Source organism: Scardinius erythrophthalmus, assembly GCF_964197995.2.
Source record: "Scardinius erythrophthalmus genome assembly, chromosome: 14".
Taxonomy (NCBI): domain Eukaryota; kingdom Metazoa; phylum Chordata; class Actinopteri; order Cypriniformes; family Leuciscidae; genus Scardinius; species Scardinius erythrophthalmus.
This window is the reverse complement of record NC_138234.1, coordinates 19,090,191-19,106,677: the sequence shown is the minus strand read 5'-3', so window position 1 is coordinate 19,106,677 and position 16,487 is coordinate 19,090,191. Positions and strand designations below refer to the sequence as shown.

Here is a 16,487-nt window from a genome sequence, read left to right as displayed (position 1 = left end):
GATGAACAATCAATAAAACAGCCATAACAAGGTGCTGCCACCGCCAGATATGACAATATGCGTTTAATCTTTGACCTTCATTTGACTTCAACTTTTTTTTAACCTCTCCGAAAATGTCTTAGTGATGTCTCACTGCTAAAAGAGCTTAAAGCCAGCATGAAATCAAATTGTATCAAATTTGCTTAATGCACATTCCTGGTATTACTGTGTACGTCTTTTATTCAAATTGAATGCCTTGCTGCATTTCAGAGACAACATTTATTTTCAGCTAATGTAACTATGTTATTTTCAGCTAATGTTTTTTTTTTGTGAATATGACGGAATAGAGACGTAAAAAGAATTTCAGAAAAATATACTATAATTTATTTCAGCATAAAAAGGCACTTATTGTAGCTTTTAAAGATGCATAAGGCTTTATGGAACAATATTATTGCACATTTACCACACTACCTATAACAATGTAATAAAATCACTTAAAGATATGTCATTTACATCAATAAACAACCACAATGTAAAATGTACTAATTTATAGACCTGATTTCTGGATGAAACAGTCTTTTATCACTGGTAGAGCGTTTGATTTGCCAGGTTCAGAAAGACAGATATCAAAGCATATCAAAGGACACCTTGAACTAAAAATCACATGCATATGGTGCAGCAGGGGTCCCATCAATTAAACAAACTAAAACACCGCTGGGTGATGACACTGAATAAATATCACCCTAAAAGTGAATACATTACTTTTTGTGTCAGCATGGTTCCATAAAAAAAAGCACAGACTTTTTGCAAACTCCTATAGTGCTATGTAAAATGATCATTATTTGCAGTTTGTTGTGGATTAGAGAAGCTATTTTTCCAGTTATGATTTATGCTCTCTTAAGATCAGCAACAGTTTGGCTTTGGGGGTGGAGGAAACAGACTCAATTTCCATGCATGATTGCCTCAACTTCTGTCTCAGATGATGAGCGCTATTAATCTGCTCTTGACGTGACAGACATGCAAAACAACACAGAGATGTAAAACAAGCTATAATTAGTTGGTCTAAATAATCATAGAAGCATGAAAAGAATATCAAACAAGACCAAAGGGCCAAGTAACTCCAAGTAGCTGATAATAATGTAATTTCTACACAAAATTTAACCTCAGAAAGTAATAAATGAGGTTGAAATGACATGAGGGTGCCTCTGTACTACTTCTACTTTTATGAATGCACAATTTTATGGTTAAAAATGCTTTAGAAATACTTTCAGAAGGCTTTTGGAAGGAAATTCATGAAGGCCTTGGAAGGAACTTTCATGTCTGTTACTTAAAAGCTTAATGAACCCTTCAAAAGAAGGAAAGCATATCTGGCATGTATGTTTTAAAAGCCTTTCACACAAAAGACTTGTGGAAGGATTCATACCCTTTTAAATGTCCATTTCTTTATCTACATAAGATGCTGAAGTAGGTCAGCAATACCATTTGTCTTTCAATCCCTCCAGTCCAACCCTCAAAAAAAATCTCACCCTTGCTTTTATTTTATTCATAATTCAGGCCATCAGAAGTTGATGGAGAAAGTGCATTCCAGGATGACATGAAATTGTAAAAAATGATGGCACTGACCTCCACCAACTCTATCAGAGCTGGAGAAATGCTTCAAGGTTCTTCTAATACTAGGAGCACCAACAAATAAAGTTTATTAGAAACCTAGTGGTCTGACATGGATGTAATCATGGTTACTGATAACAGCACCTGGGGCACTTCAATGACTGAAGACTAGTGTCTCCTTCCTATAATCCCTCTATCCTTCTACCCTCCCGTGTCTATTTTCGCAGACTCTGGTGATAACTTTTTTGTAGGGATAATTTCGGCCGCCAAAAAATTATTGAAAGTGGCAGTTTTGGTTTTTGGTTGAAAAATGGCCAAAAATATGAGCTGAAAATATATGCCGCCCGCAGTGTTCAGCGCTCAGGTTTCACTCTTGCTCTAGCCATTATCATGAAATTTCTATGTAGCAGTAGACTTGTTTCTGTTTGCAATAGTCCTACTGTACCGTGACATGGTGTGGCTAGCTATGCTGGGCAACGCTGGTAAAATGACGCTACCCTCTCGTTCACTGATCCACTTCCCGCTCACATGCTCTGATAATAATAGCTTTGTAGGACTAAGAATTTTTGACCGAGAATTTTCTTTTCAGTGCATCCCTACTTTTTTGCCCACAAAATTTCACTGAAATGCGCTAATATGGCCAGACTTTGAAAAATGTGTTTGTGTAGCTAGAAACATTTGCAATTGCACAACTTGTTGGTTATGAAAAGGCAACTTAAAAAAAAAAGAAGAAAAAAAAAGACAAATGGCTTTGGTTCCATTAACAATTAAAAACATGCAAATTTTTCCGCCATCATGGATGGAATGGCGCTGTGCAATACAAAACAGCACTCAATACTTCCTCAAAAGTACTACAAGAACCATTAATGGAACTGAAATCGAAAAACAAAATCTTGCAATTCCCCAGTAGTCACAACACAACCCCATCAAATTCAGCCAAAGAGACATTTGTAACCATCCGTCTACAGCATGAAACACTTGTAAACCACGACTCTCGGGTGTCCCATAAGACAAGAGAACACTTATCTCAGATGCAGCACGTAACTCACAGAAGATGAGTCGAAAGCACTTCAAGCTGGAGGCCAGGGAATTTAGATGCTCTTAGATACATTGTTAGCTCTGCAGAAACCTCATGGGTTTAAATTCAAGCACTTCTTAATTATCGCCCTTCAGACAGCTTCATACAGATAAAACAGTGTTTGGCTGAATTAATTAATTCAAACAGAGCGGCATTATCCTTCCACCTCGCATTAAAACACCTGTCATTTCAACTGAATTATTATAATTGCATTTCCAAAACGTGACGTCGGGGCAGTAACTGAGATAACGTGGCACATTACAGCCTGTGGTTATTACATTTTATAATTTTTTCTATTGATGATAGGGAGGAATTTTATATTACTTTGACAAGCTAATTGGGTAAATAAGACAAGTGGCATTTCTGCCGATTGCTCATCACTTGGTAAATATGACCACCTCGTATAGCAGAGGACAAAGCAATTTCTCCCTCCACTGCCCCGCCAGTCCATACTTCACCACTGACTCTAAAACAAAGGGTTTACTCAGGTAAAGTGCAGAGGGGTGTGGGTGGAAGATAATATTTCAAAGTTCCCATAAGAGGCTAATTTCAGGAGTCCATTAAATGACAGACTTCATTTATCGTCTCTACGTGAATAGGTCATTCTACCTGACAAGGATCAGCTAACGCAAATGAGTCTGACATTACAAACCTCTTTATCAAAAATATTCCTCAGTACAAACTGGATGATCATTCTGACTAGGGATCTAGGGACTAAGGAAGTAAACAGACAACAGCCCACTACTTATTTTGTAAAGTTTTTACACACACACACACACACACACACACACACACACACACACACACACACACACACACACACACACACACACACATAAATGTTATATAAAAATGTTAGAAATATATATATATATATATATATATATATATATATATATATATATATATATATATATATAGATTAATTTTAAAATGTACATACACATTTCAAAATATTGCATACATAAAATTTAAAACAAAATACAAAGTGTGTAAATATTAAATACACAGTGTTGGAGAAAGTTACTTTTAAAAGTAATGCATTACAATATTGCGTTACTCTCTAAAAAGTAACTAATTGTGCAAGTTACTTTTTGTGGAAAGTAATGCGTTAACACTTTTGCGTAACTTTTTCTCATCTTGGCTGGGTTTGTTTTATTTGTTCATTTTATAATAGCTAAAAAAAACTAAAACTAAAAAAAAGGTTCTATTTTCCACAAATGTAAAGGCCCTTTCACAACAAAAAAGTTAAATGAAGAAATCTCAAGCTATAGGAAGTGAAAATTCACACATGTACAGTAGAGGGCGCAGTTCAAACAAATCTTTCAGCTGTGCTGTCATTCTGGATTGCAGAAGAAAAAGACGCAAAATAAGCCAAATTCAAACTTGTACCACATGCACGAGCACATCATAGCTGGGTCATTGTGCTGAAGCATGTGCACTAATTTTAGTTCTGGTCTACCAAATGTCAAAGGAGAACACGTCATATTGTTGTTCCAATTACACTCAGAATTGTATTTGCATACATGAATACACAAAAAGAAAGAATTCAAGGCTAGTAAACTGTGTTCCCAAATGTATCTCTCCAAAGAGAGAAGAAATCGATGCCAAGTTTCATTCCTGTTGGGAGGTCTGGATTAGCAGAGGCTTAAACAAAGTCCTCTGTAAATGAACTGTGTTGTTTTGCATCAGGTCGGGCCGTCTCTCAAGAAACGCTCTACATATCAATGAAGACTTTTCTCTAGCATTGCTCACCCCTATCCATCCACAAACACCACCACACACTCTGAAAGACATGTAAACCTCAGTGCATTCACCATAAGCCAGTGAAAATTTACCTCGGGAGGCACGCCGACTGACAACAAGAGTTACAGGGGCATTTAGGGGATTACAAGGACTGAATTTGTGCTGAGTCCCCATTAATTATGAAACACAATGCAACACTCTTGTGCTTGTGGAAACTGATGACGATTGTGCTTTTTTAGGTTTGTTCTATTCCTGAGGGATTCGCAAGGTATAGATCGCAATGCTGCAGAAGTCATGCTTTCAGCCACTAAGAATCTGATTCTGGAGATCTGCTAATTATTATTGCACTGCTGTCAGTAGATATTTCAACAATCATTTGGTTAAAAATGTAGGTATGTTCATCATTTTAGTGACAATGTTAGGTGCAAAACATACTCTGAATGCTAAATTTCTAGCTACGCAAGTGCAAATGTCATGCTTCATAGTCTGAAGTGTCTCAGACTGTAATCTTTGAGTATTGCCACAAAGGGCGCTATAGCGAGCATTAGCATTTATTGTCTTCTTCTATAGTCAGTTTATCTTTCAGGTCAACTACTGTCATGGCAGGGCAACAGTTAGAAATGAATACAACGAAGAAAGCTAGCCAAAATCCCTAACCGATTAAGCTAACGCTAAGAGCTAAAGCACAGCAGGCTAATTAATCCCTGACTCAACAACAACTTAAAGAACAAAATCTAGTCAACATGAGCGTTGTTGGGCAACTAGTTGATAGTCAACGATCACAACCTATCCAGAACACACAACAAGACCGTACATTGGTGTACTTTGTAGACTATTTGTGTAGTTTCTATATTAGTTCTAGTAATTGGACACAAGACCCCCCTGCAGGATGTGATTCCAGCGCCTCAGCAAGAGCATAATCATTTATTTTCTGAGTTTAGCGCACACATGTGTTTGGGAGAGAGTGAAGTCCTTGGTGGGAGGAGAAACCCTGCAGAGACTAACTGGAGCAAAACCATGGAGTCAAACCTAATTATTATACACACACACACACTTCTCTGGAGAGCGGTTCTGACAGGAAGCCAGCATCCCTGCACATTCATCATTTAACATGTTCATGGTGCAATGGAATCATATTTCACATTACACACCAAATGTGGCCTGAAATTAAATAAAACCTGAAGCGCAGGATGTCTGTGTATTTTCTCACGAGTGTCTGTTTGGCTACTGGGGTGGTGCAGTCTTCACATCAGAGGTCTTGCATCATCACATGGTTTCATGACGCAACCACAATTTGTGATAAGAAAATATCAGGTGTCTAATGCAATGAAAAAGTGCCAAATACTTTTTTTTTAAGTTTCTTTCTCATTTTTAAGATCTAGGTTTTTTATAGTGTCTTTTGTTATGTCTATGAAATGTTATGAGATCTGAGCATTATTTAAATACTTGTTTAATTTACATAATTACTTAATTATTTACATAATTATATATTAAATATAAAACGTTCATATTTTATAATTGTTTTTAATATTATTTAGTTACCATATAAAATTATTAAATAAGTATTTAGCTAAATTATTTATTAATATATATATATATATATATATATATATATATATATATATATATATATATATATATATATATATATATATATATTTCTTATTTTCTATATTAAATCATTAAAATTAATTCAAGCCTGGAAGGCCAAACTGAAAACCACGCAGCACCAGGAACAAGAAGTGACAAAAGGTAATGAATGGACCATCTGCAATTCCAGATTTGCTTTTTAGAAATAAACATCGGTCAACCACAAATTTGGATATTTAAACACTCTAGGGTGTATCAGGGTGTGCTTGGTAAGAAATTGAAAAACAAACTGTGTTTTCAGTCTAGCATTATTGAAACTCAAGCTGACACTTCATTCTCTCAGTCATTCAGACAGAATGAAACACCCGATTGGCCAAACTCCAGAATAGCAAGGGCCAATCAGATTCCTCGTCTCAGATATCAGACCGCCAGCATCTAAAATGCATCATGTCGTGTACGGCGCGTCTGCATTTCAGTCGCAGAGTCTTCCTCAGATGCCAATACTTCCCTGAAGGCCCTTCTGGCTAGAAAACAAATGGAAGCACGAAGGATAATGACTAGATCTTTTGATTTAAAGAAAATCATTCAGAAATTGACTAAGGAATTTCTACATCTCTGACTGTTTGCTGTGACTTTATCTATGAAACACTTCATTAAATGGGACTTAAACATGTACTTAGTCTGGTAAAACATTCAAAAGCTTTCATTAACTAAATTAACTATTATCAAAGCACAAAGTTGGAAATGACCAATGCTCTTGATTTAAACAGGATTAAGGGTGAATATCTCAAAATATGTCCAAAATTTCTGACCCTAAAATCGAACTAAAAACTAAAAGAAATTATATTTTGCCTATAAAAAAAGAAAACTACAGAAATATAAGCCATTTGGGAAGAAACAACGACTTTGTTTACAGTAACAGGAAGTGGCCGAACTATGACAGGAAGTGCTCTGGAGAGACTGACAGAGTAAAGGAGAAACAGCAAGAGAGGAAAAGAGAAAAAGAAAGAGAGGAAATGCTTGGCTGATGAGTAGCTCGCGTCCCTCCCCGTCTCCTACTCCTCCTCCTGCTGTGTGTATCTGAAGCCCTCCAGCTGGAAATGGGCTGCCACAGAGTGGAATTTAATATCATTCCTCAGCTGATAGAACATAAACAGCACAAAAATCTCACTTATAACCCTGAGCTTCCTCTGGGCCAAATATAGGATGCAGAAACGCCAAAGAGCGCAGACAAATTACAGATGGAGAGCAGCACATGTCCGTCTGCTGAATCAGTGATTGAGGTGAATCTACGGTGAAGATGCTTCTATTTTACATATAACGAACACATAAAAACAGCAAATCTCGCTAAAACATGTCTCTCTCACAATTTATAATATTTCATATATATATATATATATATATATATATATATATATATAGATATATATATATATATATATTTTTTTTTTTTATATATATATATATATTACCATAAAATGTCCAAACATTCTCTAATACTCTCAAAGGAGATTGTCATTAGATGATTTTACTGTATTTTTTTTTATTTAATAATCAGTTTAATTTAAAGGCAATCCATATTTCATGATGTAAAATCACAACTAAATTAGAAATAAATTAGATTTTCTTTCTGAAACTACACTGTGAAAAAAAAGTTGCTGCCTTAAAAATGTAAGTGCAATCAACTTGGATGTTTAAGTCATTTCAACTTAAATTACATTAAACTGACTTAAATGAGTTGAATCTTGTATATCTTACAATAAAGTTGAAAACTGAAACTTATTTTGATGAGTTAAAGCAATGTAAACACATGTTGTCAGTGTATGGTAATGACAATTTTGAAGAAGATGTGTTTAATTGTCATGAACAATGTTACGTTGCAATAAATAAATATAAAGACCAAATTTTTCTCCAACAAACCAATTTATTATTTTTTCATTATTTGGATTTTAGGCTTCAAATACGCCACGTTTCATGATTCTACTTGAGCAAAATGAACAAAGATTGCTAGTTTATATATAAACACATCTGCGGTCGATGAATCACCAGGAATCAGAGAGTTAGACAACAGGCTTGAATAGGAGCCTCAGACCGTTGAGCGTCTCATGAGTCCTGAAAACAAACCGCCCAGGTCTTGGTCCTGATCCCAGCTAAAGACACCCACTGATACCATCAACAATACACTCCCTCATCCCGACACGCAGAAAAAGCAAAAGAGAGTATATAATTCGAGGTTATTCTGAGTAATACTTACCCTTAGCTGAACTGAAACTAGTGGCTTTCTTTAAACATAGCATCATTACGCAGAGCGTCTATAATAGTCGGATTCGTATTGGAAGAGCAGCCAAAGGCTACGGGAATGGAAAGGCCATTTGAATGGGAGTTGGAGCACAGCGTTTCTAGACCAGGCCTGCTTGCCTCAGGATAAACGCTGTAAAGGCCACAATATACTTACAATGTAATCTCTCCTGATGGCCAACTCTGAAACATTAAATCCTCGTAAAACGATCTGCCATTTTATGCCCTGTCTTTCACAGTCTACTGCCATCTGACTCGAGGGGGATTTTAACACTGCTGTTCTAAGCTGGACTAACATGGCTTTATGTACAGTGGACATGACACAAATAATAGAAAGAGTGTTTTCTGGCTGATAGGCATTTCTGTGACAGGAATGTTTCAGCTTTGATCCAAGTTAAGCTGTATGGACAACATCTGTGGCTTGTTGTTGTTTATTTGATTTATTGTATTATTTATTTTTAGTTATTTTACAGGTTAGATATGTAGTTTTTATGTAGCATTTTTAGTGGTGATTCTTAAATGAGTGAATCAGTGTGCTGTGCTTAAAGTTGCCTTAGGGTGTGTTCACACTTGTCAGGTTTGGTTTGATTCAAACAAACTCTGGTGCGATTGCTCTGTTAGCGCGGTTCATTTGAATAAGCGTGAATGCTACCATCTGAACCCTGGTGAACACCAAACAAGCGGACCGAGAACCCTGAAAAAATGGGTCTCGATCCGCTTCCAAACGAATCAACTGAAATATGAACGCAACACGGGCCAAAGACATGTAGACATGAAAAACAGGACATGATGTCAAGATGCGACCCTAAAAAGGACAGAATGCTCAAGCACAACTGTTTTTTTTTCTCGTCAAAGTCGTGATGTTTCCCATTACAGTTCGATACAGGTGTCAAAAACGCCATCTCCTCACAGCAGATCTTGGTTTGTGTGTGACGGAGGGATTCCTGCCGCTGTTTTGACTCCTTTACACATTTTATAAGCCCTTCACGAGTTCTCAGCTCCATCACATGTATGCACATACAAAGAGCGCATTTAGCCCAGCACACAGCATTGTTTTGGATGTTCTACAAGTGTTAAAAATGACAGCGAGAACGTTAGAGACGAGGAAAAAAAGTATAAGACAGACCAAAAAAGCAAAGAGAACCGAACTACAAGTGTGAACACACCCTTAAAAGTTACATTTTTACCATTAAAGGTCCTTTAAAGGCCATTAAATGTATTGCTTTTACATGTGTTCACACTTGGCAGGTTTGGTTAAATTAAAACGAACTCTGGTGCGATTGCTCTGTTAGTGCGATTCATTTCAATGAGTGTGAACGCTGCCAGTCAAACCTTGGTGCGTACCAAACAAGCGGACCGAGACCCCTGAAAAGTGTTGCTAACTATTTTCAATGGAAAGTAGCTAAAACCTGCTATAATCGCTAAATGGCGCTAGATGACGTAATGTACCAATTGTCTGAAGTTTACATTGGTTTTCTCTGTAATTTTAATGTAATATAGCCGAATGTCCAATAAAGCTCTTGTCATTTAAATTTTTCTGTTGGACAACGGAACGAGTATGAGACACTGACTGGCTACATGCTACATGCGACATCCAAAAAGTATCTAGATTTGTCGCTAGTCGCTCGATCCGCTTACAAACGGACTCTGGTGCGATTCGACTGAAATATGAACACAACACAGACCAAAGACATCGAAACGAACCAAAAACAGGACGTGATGTCACAGGATGCGACCCTAAAAAGGACCGATTGCTCAAGCACAACGTATTTTTTCTCATCATAGGAGCTACGTTGCCCATCACAGTTCGGTACAGGTGTCGCAAACACGGTCTCCTTACAGCAGATCTTCGTTTGTGTGTGTGATGGAGAAATTTTGATAAGCTCTTCATGGGGTCTCAGCTGGTCAAAATTCTTGTTCGTTTTATATCTTTAGGCTCGGTCTTAAAAATGACAGTGTGAACGCTAAGCGAACTAGGACTAAATTTATCATTTTCTTTTTCGGTCCAGACCAAAAAAAACAAGAGAACCGAACTACAAGTGTGAACACACTTGTAGTTCCCTTCGCTTGGTTCGTTTGGCAACATTTGTTTTGATACATTTGTTTGGTGCATCCATCTATTTCAGATGGATGATTTTGTTTGATGATGTTGTAACCTATAGTGCATAGTAAATGATCTACATGGCACAGGTTACCGATAATGATTGTATTTTGAACAGAATGGCGCAGCATATATTTATATATTTTGTTATTCTCCCCACCAATGCAAGACTTGGAGAAACCCCAAACATGGGTCTTAGAGGACTATACACCCAGATCATTACAATGTGTCAAGTTAAAAACGGTCCAATTTGTCTTTGAGCACAAAAAAATGTCTGACGCAAACATGTCCAATCAGGGCCAGGTGATAAACAGGGCTTTCTTAAAGGGATAGTTCACCCAAAAACTATGGAAGACAATGGCTGCAGTCAACTGTCTGATTACTAACATTCTTCAAAATATCTTCTTTTGTGTTTGTGTCAGCAGAAGAAAGAAACTCATACAGGTTTGTAACAACATGAGGGTGAGTAAATGATGACAGATTAAAGTTTTTGGGTGAACTATTCCTTTAAGAATGATTAGTCGAATAGTGTTTCAGTCAATCCACCTACTAAAATACATAGTTTTTCACATCCCTGGTCAATTAAATTTTTCTAAATACTTGCTAATCAGTTTTCAAACAACAAATGTATTTAATTTACGTTACAATAACACACTTCCACTGATGATCTATGATGCAAGGTAGGTCTATTGCTGACATTCAAACACAGAAATGTAAAACTTGTAGCACAAAATCTGTTGTTTGTGGTGACAAGTTCCTTAAATGTATCTTTTCTAGACCCATACTTTGGAACATACAAGGTTAGTAAGTTATGTTAATCACATTAGTTTCACGTTAACACATTTAATGGTTTAAAACTCATGACTTTACTTGTCATATTGAAGCCAAGCTGTAGCACCCATTGTAAGTGTATTACTGTAAAAGCATCTTTTGTTTGTTAAGTCCTTAACAAATAAGACCAATTTTTCTGCAGTTATCGACGACTGGTTGTCGACACATTTAACTTGAATAGAATCTGGAACATTAATTGAAGGAAAGTCTCTCTTCAAGATGATTTTTGACTCAACAAACGTGGTTTCACTGCAAGCAAGCTTGTAAAAAAAAAGTTACTGATATAATTCTAAAATTCTAAAAGATTTCATACGAATATAGAATATAACTGTTATTCAATGCATATACAAACACAACCATACTGATCTAAAGTAGCAGCCATTTGTTCTGCGAGCCATGAATATTTAATACACCACCTAACTTGACAATAAATTGTTAATATAACAGGGGGAAGCTGAGGTCTTGTAGGAAAACGAGGCTGAGTTATGCCAGAGGTCAATCCTGTTCCATTCAAAGTCTGAAAGGAATGTGGGAAGGGGAGGGAAGAAGAGGAGAGAGGGGATCGGCGGCTGGGAATGGGAGAGGAGGGGGGGATGTATAGGATGTCCTCCTCACCATTAGAAATGACCACCGGGGTGGTCGTGACTATCAAACACTGATAACCACGGTAACAAATAACAAACTGTCAAACAAGAACAAGTCGTTTCTAATGAAACTGTACTATTGTAACCACAGTTTCTGTAGCTTAGTTCTTAAAATTAGACACTGTTACCAAATTCATACCGTATTCATTATTTTTTTAGTTACTTTGGTATTTTGGAATAAACTGGTGTATTTATCCTGGTTTTAAATCGGTTTGGCCATTTTACGAAATCACTATAATTATTCAAAAAAATAAAGACATTTTACTGGCAGGCACAGGCTTTATGTCAATGAAGGGCTACATTACAACAATAATTGATGGTTCACAAAGGGAATTCTGGGAATATCAATTATAAGACAGTTTAAGCTTTTTAATCGCCTACTACTTAGTACAAGTAGCTTAAATATGCACAAATGAAGTATACACACAAAAGTAAATTAGTTCATTCAAATAATATATCCATCATTTTTAGTTCTAAAAACCTTTTTATATGTAATGTATATAGAGTCCATGTTGCCGTATTTATATACCCCATTTAAGTTTGTGCTTTTAAAATTTGAATATACCTGATATGTGTGCATCGTTGTAACTTCAGGCTTTTAAAAGCAGATGAAATGTTACAAGAAACGCTAGTTCTACTTAACACTGAGCGCTGACACAAACATTTCGGAGGTTTGGAAACATAATCCGAATCATTTCAAAAGCAGTCAGAAGGATTAACAGAACAAAAGCGCACAGATGGCATAAACTCACCTCTGCATTCCTGATATGTTTATCCAAAGCAGCGCGCAGTTGTAGTGTTGAGTTGGTCACTTTGTGCTCCTTTGTGGTTCTTGGGCAAAAGCGTCTCGCATCGCATCTGGGCGGGGCCGGAGTGCCGGTGATGTCACAGAAAGGGGCGGGAAATATGAGACGACTGGGCGGAGACTGGAATCCTGTGGTGGTTCGCCATCTGTCACCATGGTCCTTCAAGGAAAATCACTTTTCCCCTGGCGTCTAGAGTTTGCCTGATCAATTATTCATTTTATTTGAGTGATGATGCGGATTATATTCATTCTACACCCTGCATCGAGCTTTCCATCTCTTTCTTACATACTCATACTCCCAAGAACAGACTAAAAATATTCTGTAACTTTATTTTACAGTGTCCTTGTTATGTTACATGTACTAACCATAGACCATAACCGTAGAGTAATTACAGTTATGCATAATTACATGCAACTAACTAATTCATATTATTCAGTACTTAAATGTATAATTACATTGTAACAATGGCAGCTTAAAATAAAGTGTAACCAAACATTGTATTAATTTCTAACATTACATAATAATATAATGTATAATTAATGATGTTTGTTTTTATTTAAAAGTACATAAAAATGTAATTAACAAAGACTTCAATTTCAAAATTAAATATATTTATTTATTTATTCATTCATTTTGTTGAGCATACAGTCAAAATGTCATGGTGGTATACTGATACACTGTAACAAATTAAAAGGATTTAAAACTTTTAAAATAGTGTAAAAATGGTAGTTTGGCATGTTTTCTTCCAAATAATCAAGGTGAAGAATCTTAAAGCATTATAAATTGTATCTTTCTCCACCAAGTCAGTGTGGTTCTATAAAGTGGTCAAAAGCTTTCCGGGTATAGTATTCCGTAATTCTGGACAGGGCCGTGGCTAGAGGGGAGAAAGGTGGTGATGATTCTCGGGGCCCCTGGCAGTTGGGGGCCCCTGCGATTTCAGTCGAGCCAAACAAGTGCGATTGAGATGAACAAGACTGCAAAAAAAATTACTAATTTAATTTTAGGTAGTATAGAGCTCATTGGGTATAACCAAAATGACTAACAGGAAGTTATCTCACAAAAAAAAAAAAATACTTTGAACACAACACACCCTAAAATTTGATTGAGGTTGATTCAGTGAACCGGCTCAACTGGTTACCCACTTATAATAACGATTCATTCAAAAAACAAACATCACTAGTAAGTTCACAGTATTCATAAAAGAGTAGGCACAAAGTGCTGTATATATGTAGTTGGTTGAAAACCCACCAAGAAGAAAAGAGCTACATAGAAACAGCCCTCAGCTTAGAGTTTGAAGTTCCAGAAAGCTACAAAAACCTTTATAAATATCCACAAAAAATGCGTGGGGGTCTGTGGGGTGACGCTCAAGGGGCCGGTGCAATAATATGATAGCAGTCTCGAGGAGGGAGCGAGAGCCGTTGCTATCTTTGAGACTGCAACAAAGAGACTCCTCTTCACCGCGAGCATCATGCCCCGCGTTCTCTGGGGGTTGTGAGGGCTTGTTGTCTGTTTTGTGAGAGAGGGAGAAAAAATGCATTGAAAGGCAAAACAGAGAAAGAAAGAGATGAAAAACATATGAAAAGCCACATGATATAAGCTTTCACAGTGCTTGAAAAAAAAACAAAAAAAACATCAAATGAACGAAATACAATCATTAGACGGTGATGTACTCTGTTCAGACAAATTGGATCAAACAGTTGAGTTGCATGTTGATTTGACAGACACCAGTTGTTATACGCATGAAGCCATACACAGTTAATTAGTCTCTGACAAGGGCTGCGTCTGAAACCACATATTCACTGAGTGGGTACTTAATTTCAATAAGTACTTACTTAACGAGCGCTAAAAGAGTAGGTACTATATAGCCTGATCTCGTTAAGTATGAATGCAATCCGTACATCATCCTCTATGTTGATGTTATCACAGGCCAACAACTTTAAAGATTTGAGAGATAGGTTTAAAGGTGCTCTAAGCGATGTCACACGTTTTTTAGGCCGAAATATTTTTTGTCACATACAGCAAACATCTACTCACTATCCGCTAGCTGCCTGTCCCCTGAACACACTGTAAAAAAACGCAGTCTCTGTAGACAGCCCAGGATCCGCAAACGGCAACAAAAACAAACTGGCCCAGCCTGGACCACGAAACATAACAAACAGTGTTCCAGCCAATAACCGATAAGAATGATTTGGGGGTGGGGGTTGGGGGGTTAGTGCATGTGCGCATGAAGGGGGGTGTGGGGAGTGGAGGAGAGAGAGGGAAGTTAGCTAGAGGAGAGATGTAGACAACGACAACGACTAACGTTAGAATTATATTCTCTTGAATTTTGATATGGCCGACACACGACCAAACAGACGACGTTCCGATGAACAAATAGCAAAGAAGTTTCAGGAAGCACGGAAGGGAGGGGGAGGGGACGGGATGAGGAGGAGGGAGGGTCGAGCTAGCCTCCGTTTTGTTTGACAATACTTCGAACGTCAACAAGAAGTGACGTCACCCAACATCGCTTAGAGCACCTTTAACTCATCTATCTGTTGTGTAAATTGTCGTCTTGTTGAAGAAACAGCTGCCCATTTATTTTGTGATAGTAGTATAACCAATAAATTATGGGTTGATTTAAGTTCTTATATTTTTAACCCACAGTTTTATCCTTAAAGATATTCTTTTTATTACGAAACCCCCAAATCGTCATCTCTTGAATATGATGTTAATTTCTTCATTTTATATGCAAAAATGTTCACCCACAAGCAAAAGTCGCTTAAATCTCCATTGTTTTCCTCTTTTTCTTGTTGAATTAAACCCTCGTTTTATCCCTCAGGCTTATAAATAGCAAACAAAACATGCATTTTCTTTATGTATTATGATGAATTATTCAAAGATATTTAACCTTGTCATTGTGCTTTTTCCCCCTGTGTGTATAATCTTATATTATGATGTACACAAACCCATGATATTTATGTTTTCTGTTTTTTTGTCATTTTTTTACCATTTTGCCATGGTATATTCCCCTGATCTTTATGTAACTATAAGTTCTGCAATAACAAAATGATATGAGCGACAGGTGCACTAACATCAGTAACTCGACAGCCCTACCTAGAACAGTTTTCCTCAGCGTTTGTAATGTCTCTACAAAGGAGACGGGCAGCTGTGCGAAGCTCTCGACTTTGGAGAAAACTTGATTTTATTCTGGGAAAATCTGGCCCACCCCAACACTTATGCACAATAATAATGATAAATGCTGACCAATACTTAATTATATAACTTTTTTTTACTGAAACTTATATATTTTAGTAAAACAAGCTAAATGTAATTTGTTTTGTCATGACATAGCACTGTAAAACCCAAAAGTTAACTCAACTCAAACCGATTGAGGAAACTGATTGCAGCAAACCATTTAAGTTTAAAAATAAATACGTATGAGTATTGTGAACTTATATATATTGATATTATATATATGACTCAATATATATAAGTTCACAATACTCATATGTATTTATTTTTAAACTCAAATGGTTTGCCGCAATCAGTTTCCTCAATCGGTTTGAGTTAACTTGTTGGGCTAATGCATGAATACACACTAAATGCAGTGAACACATCTCAATTTTCAGTCAAGCAATGAATTAATGCATTAATTAATGAAATTAATTATATTTTATTTAATGACAACAATAAGAAGCATGAATAAATGATTAAAAGATTGAAAAAGGTAACCATCACAATAAATAAATATATAAACACAACATGAAACAAAGCTTTATTCAAACTTATTGCTCTAAAAATCCCATATTTACAGGCGGTGAACCCCA

The 16,487-nt window shown here is 36.6% G+C and overlaps 1 protein-coding gene across 1 annotated transcript in view; it reads right to left on the bottom strand.

The window, feature by feature from the left end:
* The window catches only part of sh3bp4a (SH3-domain binding protein 4a), a 31,614-nt gene extending 18,921 nt beyond the window's left edge, over nucleotides 1-12,693 (bottom strand). Inside the window, exon 1 of the mRNA XM_081384014.1 lies at nucleotides 12,628-12,693. The gene's annotated coding sequence lies outside the window, so the exon portion shown is untranslated. The remainder of the gene's footprint in view (nucleotides 1-12,627) is intronic.
* Nucleotides 12,694-16,487: the final 3,794 nt, after the last annotated feature.